We start from the raw sequence: 9032 nt of genomic DNA, 5'->3' as shown, positions 1-9032 counted from the left end.
AAACAATAAATATCTCGTTGATGAAGAAAAATTTTATAATTAATAAAAAAAAATATAAACCAAAGGATACATCAAAGTGTATCTGTTTGTATATCTAACATTACTCTCTTATTTTTATTGCAAATTTGCCGTTTGTATAGCATAGTTGTTACTTGGGAAGGCAAGCAGTATCTTTCTTTATTTCATTTTCAGTTTCAAAGTCGGCTGATTTGTAAAATTGAAGGGCCGGTCAACATTTGTCGTTAATGTATAATACATGCACGGAATATTTTAAAAATAACTTGGAAAGCAATTTTGTGTGATAATTTCATTTATATACGTATACCTGGTCGTTTTGATTAAAAAAAAATCCCGCGGTAGATATATATTATATATATTATCTTTCTATCTATCTCTTGTGTAATTGATTTATTTCACAAATATAATTTTGATTCTCGCATCTTAAGATGTAGGGTTTCTTTGGACTCACAATCACCTGATATTGTGTTTTAGGTCAATTGTTAAAAAAAAATGAACACTTAGGATGCCACTTTATAAGTTGGTCTAAAACCTGGTAAAATATTTTAAAACTCTCTGTAATAAAAACGTGAGTAAGAAGCACTAAAACACACCACTCATCAATATTAACGTCTGAACTTCCATTGTTATTGAAAAATAATTGAAACTTTCTACAAAACTTCATAAATCTAGCTAGTTAAAGGTTTTTTTTATTTCTCCAATTTTTTATTTTAAAAAAACTTAAATTTTCTTGATATTGTTTAAATTGTTCAAACCTAACTTGGAAAAAAATTAAGGTTGATTATATATATATATATATATATATATAAATATAATCTTCTCTTTATCTAACATTGGGTTAGATTTTTATTTAAAAAAAAAAAAAAAAAACAACTCCGGTGGACAACAATTCAACATATATAATTTTTTTAAAAAAACAAATTGGGCCCTTCCAAAGCCGGGCCTGAGGCCAATACTTACTTAGCCTTATGGAAGGTCCGGCCACGTCGGGTAAAAGGACGAAGATAAGGAATTAGTATCCACGCGCACGAAATGAGAAATCTCTTATTCGAAAAGGCGGGGAATGTGTGGAAATATGATGAGTTTTATGTTTAAATAAATTCGATTGCAGTTTTGAAAATATATGTTTTTATTTTTTTGCAATTTTGAATTTTAGTTTTAGAGGGTGTTTGTTAGAGCTTTTAAGCTCTTAAAAACGCTGTTTTAAGCTGTTTTAGAGCTTAAAAGCTCTCCGAAACTGTTTGGTAAATTTTTTTAAAAACAGCTTATAAGCTGTCAAAATAAGCTGTTTGACAGCTTATAAGCTGTTTTTAAAAAAGTAAGGGGGAGGTACTTTTTTCAAAAAAATCTTATTTTAATATTTAATCTCTCTAAAATATCCTTAAATATTTTAATAAATCTCCACCATATCCTCCACCCATTAAATATTAAATATTATTTTTAAAAAAACTCCAAATCACATAATTTTTTCTAAAATAAAATATTGTAACAATTTTATTTTTTTAAATATATTTTTATTCTAAAACTATTTTCATATATGTATAACTCGAAATATTATTTTCATATAATTATACCATTTTTGTTAATTTCGACGATAAAAAGATCTTATAATACCAAACACATCAACATCTTTAAGTTATTTAAAATAAGTTTATCCAAACACTTTAACAGCTTATTTTTAAAATAAGTTCTAACAGCTTATAAGTTCGTAAAACAGCTTTTAAGCTCTAGGAGCTTATAAGCTCTTTTTAATAAGCTTAGCCAAACACCCTCTTAGTTATGTAACTTTTAATTTTTGACGGTTTTGATCAAGGGTGCTGCTGTAGCACACATCAACCCTTAAAAAAACTAAAATGAACCAAAAATAAAATTTAAACAATTTAGCTCATTAAGAGTGAAAATTGACAATATATATATAAAATATCAATTGTAAATATATATAACCGAAATTGTAATTTTTTCTTTTGTTTTATAAATTTTAACATCTGAAATATTGCTATCTTAAATTAGTGGATAATGCATCTTTCAAGACTAAGGGCATTATTGATACGTTCAAAAAAAATAGGATAGAAATGAAATCAACTTTGGGATGAAATAAGATTAAAAGTGAAATGGTTGTTATATTTCATTTCAACTATTGATACCGATTGGTACTGCCAGTAAAATGAACAAGGAATGTAATAAAATTATTTTTAATAATAAAATCATATTTTAACTACATATATCAAAATAATTATTATTCATACACTTTATTATTATTATTATTATTGATTATGATGTATTAATTATTATAAAATTATCATTAACCTAAATTTATATTTTTATAGTAATAATTATTATTTTATTATAATAATACGATATAAATATAATAATATTTTTTACTAATAATAATTAAAATAATAATTTAATATTTTTATTTAATATTTTTCAAAATAATATTAATTAAATAATAATATTTTTAAAATAAATAATATATTTTTTATTAATACTTTATAAACAATAATAATAAATAAGTAAATAAATCATAATACTAATAATAATACTACAAAATTATTATTATTAATATAATAATAATATATTTATCTATATATTATAATAATAATAATTGTAATCATATAAGTTAATATCAATTTAAATAATCTAAAAATTTAAAAGATTTGCATATAAATATGAAAATGAAATGATCCGAAAAGGAGATATAAGAATGATCATTCTCATCCAAAATAGATGTAATAGATATTTTCATTACCATGTCAAACCAAACATATATAAGGAATGAAATGAGAATTCCATTCTCATGTCAATATCTCCTACCAATTATCCCCTAATTCTAAAAAATCACAGGAATCGCCTTTGATAAAAAAATCCCTAAATATTTAGACGACAATATTAAAAAAAATTAAAAACAAACTTTTCCCGAAATATTATTTTCAGGAATTTACATTTTTTGTTAGGGAAATTTGCTATTTCGATCTTGTATTTTATCACTTTAAGATTTCGATCCTCTATATATATTTTCATATTTCAAGTTTAGTTTGTTATCTTTTTTTTGTTTGTTTGTTTTTTTTTTTTTGCAATTTTAGTCATTTTTTCGACGTTGTACTGATTTGGCACCAATACAACGTTGATGTGGAACTGACGTGTATCGTGCCACGTAAGAATTTTCGATGAAAAATTACTAGAATGACCAAAAAACATGCAGAACTAAAAATAAAATATGTTAGGTTAAGTGTGCATGTGCGAAATTAGTATTGAAATGAGTGATCTCCTGGGAAGCTCTAGTGTGTTAACTGCTGATGTTGCGATGTTTGATTTGGTAGAGCCATAAAAGAGGGACACTGATCGAGCCTTTCTAATACAACAATTTATTACAATTAAATCTATTCAATCTGCTCGATATTATCGCAAGTATACGGGTGAAGTTTTAATATAGTGCAACAAGTACGAGTCTCGTCCCACAGAGATCGACTTACGACAAACTTACTTCAAGTATAATTTTTTAGTTAATTAAAACGATGAGTGAATAAACTATTAAACTAAATCAATATTTAAATAACATGATAAAAAAGAAACTATAAATATAAATACATTAAAATTAATTAATAAAGAAACGATTATTAGGATCTTGGTTCATCTACCCTTTAATCTTCTCTAATGATTGAATTTTAAGTCTCAAGCCATGATTTTTGATGGGATTCCCTAATCTATCAATATACTCTATCAAGGTATATTAATCTAATTGAAAAAATACAGCAACAAAGTGTCCTTGTGATATTTAAGAATTACAATCGCATTAACGAACAATCGCATTAACGAACCGTGAAATCCTCTAGCTTTTGACCTGTTGAACTATGACTATCAACATGTACTCAATATCATATGTCTATGCAAGTTGTAGATCCATGAATTATGTTACTCTATCATGTTATAAATCTTATTTCGGTGTCAATAACTTATAAAATCACTTCGAAGTTGATCATGCTTCAAAGATATAATAAACACAATAACATAATCAAGAATGCTTAAAAACCAAATTCAATCTTCAAAAAAAAAATCAAAACATAATTGTTTTAGGAGTAGTATCCCCTAAATCCTAACAAATAGAAAAAAGAGAAAAAAAATAAAAACTACTTTTGCGGTGTCGTTCCTTCTCAAGTTCTTCACGTCTCGTCCTTCTTCTTTTCTCCCCTTGGCGGCTGCTAAAAAACTCCTTTTTTCAAACCTAATTCTTGAGATATGATATTAACTAAGAGTCCAAGTTTTCTTTCCTTCTTTCTTTCTCATTTCCACATGATAAGTGCATTTTGTGCATTTAATTTGTATTGATATTATTGGTTAATTGTTTGATTTTGAGCGGATTTATACATGGTTTGTTGTTGTTAGGAAACACATGAAATAATGAAATGATGTCGTTTGGATTCAAAGGAATAAAGAAAGAGGCCAAACAAGCGAGGATGGTTCAAGATTTGGAAGATAAAAGTGACTGGAAGCCGAGCCATATGCGCGCCCGCGTAGCCTTACCTGTGCGCCCGCGCTGCCTGAGTCAAATGAAGGAGAAGAATCCGAGCATTGTGCGCGCCCGCGCCTGGACCAACGCGCGCCCGCGCGTATTGACGAATTTTGAAAGTTTAAGCTCGAGATTTAGGCGCGCTCGCGCGACTTCAGAGGCACGCCCGCGCGTCGTGTTTTATCAACCGAGAAGTTTTGGAATTTATGGAAACTTTGGGATATTTTCTGGGCTTATTTTGGACGATTTTTAGGGCGTATAAAAGGGACTTTTTCAGATCCTAATAGGAATCAATCAGCCGTCATACACATAATACGTTGGATATTTTTCTGTTTTTAAACTACACGCGTGAGACGGTTACTGGCAGAGAAAATTCTTTTTATTTTTCTTTTTCTTCTTCATAAGTTCTAGGTGTAATCTTTTATATTTCTAGAGAATTATGAAGCCAACTATGCTTGGCTAAGGTTTTTATATTTCTGATTCAAGGGATATTTTCCAGTATTTCAATTTATCATTGTGAGGTTTTGAGTTTAAATTGATGTTCTTGCTTGTTTCTAGTATTTGTTGATTTATGATTTATTTTCATGAAAGTTGTGGGTCGATTAATTTGACAAATTGATTTGCTTTACAATTTTTCGAATGTTATCCATGAATTCAGTGATCTGTAATTGTCATGAATAATTGGTATTTTGGTAGCGATAGATTATGTATGTTGTGCTATCACGACATGTTTAATCTAAATAAATCAACGAAACTAGATTTAACAGTTGCAACTATCTCGATTGTTAGATTTTAGGATTAACTGTTTTCACAAATCGAAAAGCTATTTTTAATCAATATGGAACGCTATCATGTCCAGTTGGTTATTGATAAGTTTTGACTAGATGTTGGGTTTGGTCAATTAAAATAGGAGAACACATTTTAAGGTTAATTTCTAAAAACTGCATGAATAAATTATTTGTTAGCCGATGACAAGTGATATAATTGAAATACAGAAACCCCTTGAATCAGAGTTTGTTTATGTAAGGCCCGAAATTATTTAATTTTAATCCGAGAATATTTAATTTGGAAATATTTAGAGTTTAGAATTAAATTCTAATATTCTTAAATTAATAAGGATTGAAATTGAATTAAATCGCTTTTCCGGGAACTGAATTGCAAATAGCCAAAAGTTCAGGGACTAAACTGCAATTTGGCTAATATTTATCTCAACTTATAATGATATTTAGCCATTTCAACGTGTTCAGCAGAAGAAAGGGCAGAAACTCGACTTCAACCCTTCCCACGCCATTTTTGTTCCGTTCAAGCTTCGATAACTCGTGCTCCGGTTGTTAGAATTTTCGAATAAATATATATCTGCGATCACCACTTTGAGACCTTCGTTTTGGTACAAATTTTATCCACTTTTCTCAGACTTTATGTTTATGTTGAAGATGGAATTTCATGATTTTAAAATATATTCATATATGAGTTGTACCGATTGTGTATTCGCAGAAGGTTCGGAAAAAGACTGTCGTTCGGATTTTATATGATTTTAGCAAGCGAAATTCAAACCATATCCTATCTGATTATGATGATTTTTGATGGTATTTAGATGATATTATGAGTTATCTTGCTTGTTGGATTGCTTGTGATATTGTTTGGATTGCCGATTTTTAGCCGTTATGCCGTCGATTCGAAAAATGTCAAGACTTTGATAATATTGATTGAAAGAAGCAAGGTTTGAGTTGTATCTGATCTTGTTAGTTATTCGATATGTCACTTCTCAGCTTTATATCGAAGTTGCCGAACTCGAGATCTCCGATTCAAACCGAGAAGGAATTGAAGCAAGGTTTGCTAGCAATTGCACTTGAGATTGAGTTGAGAAGTTGAGCAGCCTTTTGATATAATTTATCATTGATGTCATTGCAAATTTGAAGTACTTTCAGACGTGTCATCGAAAGGTATAAATGACAGCTAATCCAGATGGGATAGAACGCTCGAAATAGCTATTGTTTCGAGTATTCCCTTGTTAATCACATACTTAGTTGTTTATGTGTTTTTTATGTGATTAGATGTTTTGATTGCTTTGCTTGCTTATTTGATTCAGTGTTCAAGGTGTTTTATAGCATTTAATGCATACAGAACATGTTGCATTCATCTTGAACTCCAGCCTGAAAAGCACAGAGGGTTGAAAGGCCTATAGTGCATATGACGTTTGGAGGGCTGTAGTTGAGAGGCACGGAATGTAGACTTACTTCCAGAGCCAGAAGACTCACTATAATTGCACCAAAGTCAGAGGAAATAAAGTATTCGACTTCACCTCGATTGGGTGAGTTGGTGTTTGTTGAAGATTTTATTTCCTCGGGATCCCAAGAACTCATATTCGATTGATATCAGCTTGATAGCCTCTTTTGCCATATGCATTGCATTCACGTTTATTATCTCGCACTTTATGTTGTTTATACTGAGATTTTATTCTCACCGGAGTTTATCCGGCTATTGCTTTGTTTTGTATGTGTGCATGACAATAGGTGGGGCAGGAGCTAGTCAGAAGAGACAGTGATAGCTCGAGATAAAGTCATAGCACGTGAGAACTCGGGTTGTAGCAGAATGTCTTGTACTTTGAGTTATGAATCATACTAGAAATGATACAAGAACGTTGTATAATGTTGTTGAATAGATGTTAGTTTGTTTATCTTGTATATGAAAGCTTATAAGATGATATGAGATAGCATGTATATGTTTGGTAGCTTGTACAAGATATTATGGTTTTCATATTCCTCATTTGACAGCAAAAATGTTGCAGCAGAATTCTCAGATTTTGGAGCCCGCTCGATCGGACGAGTTCATCCGATCGAGCGCGGCCTTTAAATGTTGAACAGGAAGTTTGAGATTTTGGGCTCGCTCGATCGGACTAAACTCGCCCGATCGAGCGAGCTCAAAATATAAGCTCTCGGGTCCAAGTAATTTTTGGGCTCGCTCGATCGGACGAATTCATCCGATCGAGCGAGGCCAAATATTACTTGGACCCGAGAGCTTATATTTTGAGCTCGCTCGATCGGGCGAGTTTACCCGATCGAGCGAGGTACTGTAGCTTTAAAAAAAAAAAATTGTTTGAGCTCTTGGATCTTTATTTCCTTTAAGTTCTTGATTCATTGTTATTTATTATAAATTGCTTTAAGATAAGATTAGCAACCCGAGTCCTCACAACAGGTGGTATCAGAGCCTAAGTTTATGGAATTAGATAAAAGTTGATGAGTGGGGTAGATTGAGTCTGTCTGATTGTTTGATATTGCATGAGATTACATGTTGTATCTGATTATGTGCATTATATGCTAGCATGCTTTATATTGCAATAATTATGTGATTGCATGATTATGTGCTTTTATTGCTACTGCATGCTATATATGCAATTGTATTCCAGATTATCCTCAGTCAGAACCTGAATTCTTATGAGAACGCATGAGAATGCTTATCAGAGAAGGATGGAATAAATTGATGCATATGATATTGTTTATGCACTAATCTGTTTGACAATCAGATATGCCTCCCCGTAAAACACCGGCCATTAGACATCCATTAGCGGTTCCTCAGACTGAACCAGCACCAGTACCACCGCCAGTTGCTGAACCTCAGAATGCACAGGGTAGTACATCTGCTGATCCTATGGATCCTACTGCAACTCCAATGGAGACTTTGCTGAAGCGATTTCAGTCATTCAAACCGCCAAAACTGAAAGGAACAAAAAATTCAATTGATTGTGAAAATTGGCTTGAAGATATAGAACAGCTGTTTGAATCACTTGATTATACTGATGATCATCGTATCCGACTGGTAATACATCAACTCCATGAAGTTGCCAAAAGTTGGTGGATTACAACAAAACGGGCATTGGAACAACGAGGTACGACTATCACCTGGACTGTATTTAAAACTGAGTTCTATCAACGTTTATTTCCAGTCTCCTACAGGAAGGATAAGGGTGCTGAATTTGCCAATCTGAGGCAAGGCAACCTGAATATTGAAGAATATGTGGCCAAATTTTCATGTTTTTTGAAGTTTGCTCCACATATAGCAGCGATTGATGAAGCAATGACAGATCAGTTTATCAATGATCTCAATCCAGATGTGTTTACTTTGGTGAATAGTGGACGACCTAATACTTTTGCTGACGCCTTGAATAAATCTAAGGGAGCAGAAGCGGGGTTATTGCGACAAAGAGGAGCACCGTTCATTCCACAACCAGCTCCACAACCTGCAACAGTATCATTTCCACAGAATCCGCCATAGTTTCAGCAACCATATCCCAGATTTGAGGGTGGAAGCAGTGGCAGAAAGGATTCTAGATTCAGGCCGAAAGGGAAGCAATTCAAGAGGGCAGGCAGTAGTTCTTCCAGTTCTAGTGGACAGAGACAGTTTGGTACAGGGCAGAGAACTGGTGAGTCAGGAGCATTTTGTGGTAAGTGTGGTGGACGACATGCAATTGAACAGTGTAGAGGTGTGTTAGGAAATTGTAATACATGTC

This window comes from Henckelia pumila, chromosome 3, assembly GCF_033568475.1.
Source record: "Henckelia pumila isolate YLH828 chromosome 3, ASM3356847v2, whole genome shotgun sequence".
Taxonomy (NCBI): Eukaryota; Viridiplantae; Streptophyta; class Magnoliopsida; order Lamiales; family Gesneriaceae; genus Henckelia; species Henckelia pumila.
The sequence above is the reverse complement of the archived record's forward strand: the minus strand, read 5'-3'. Positions refer to the sequence as shown.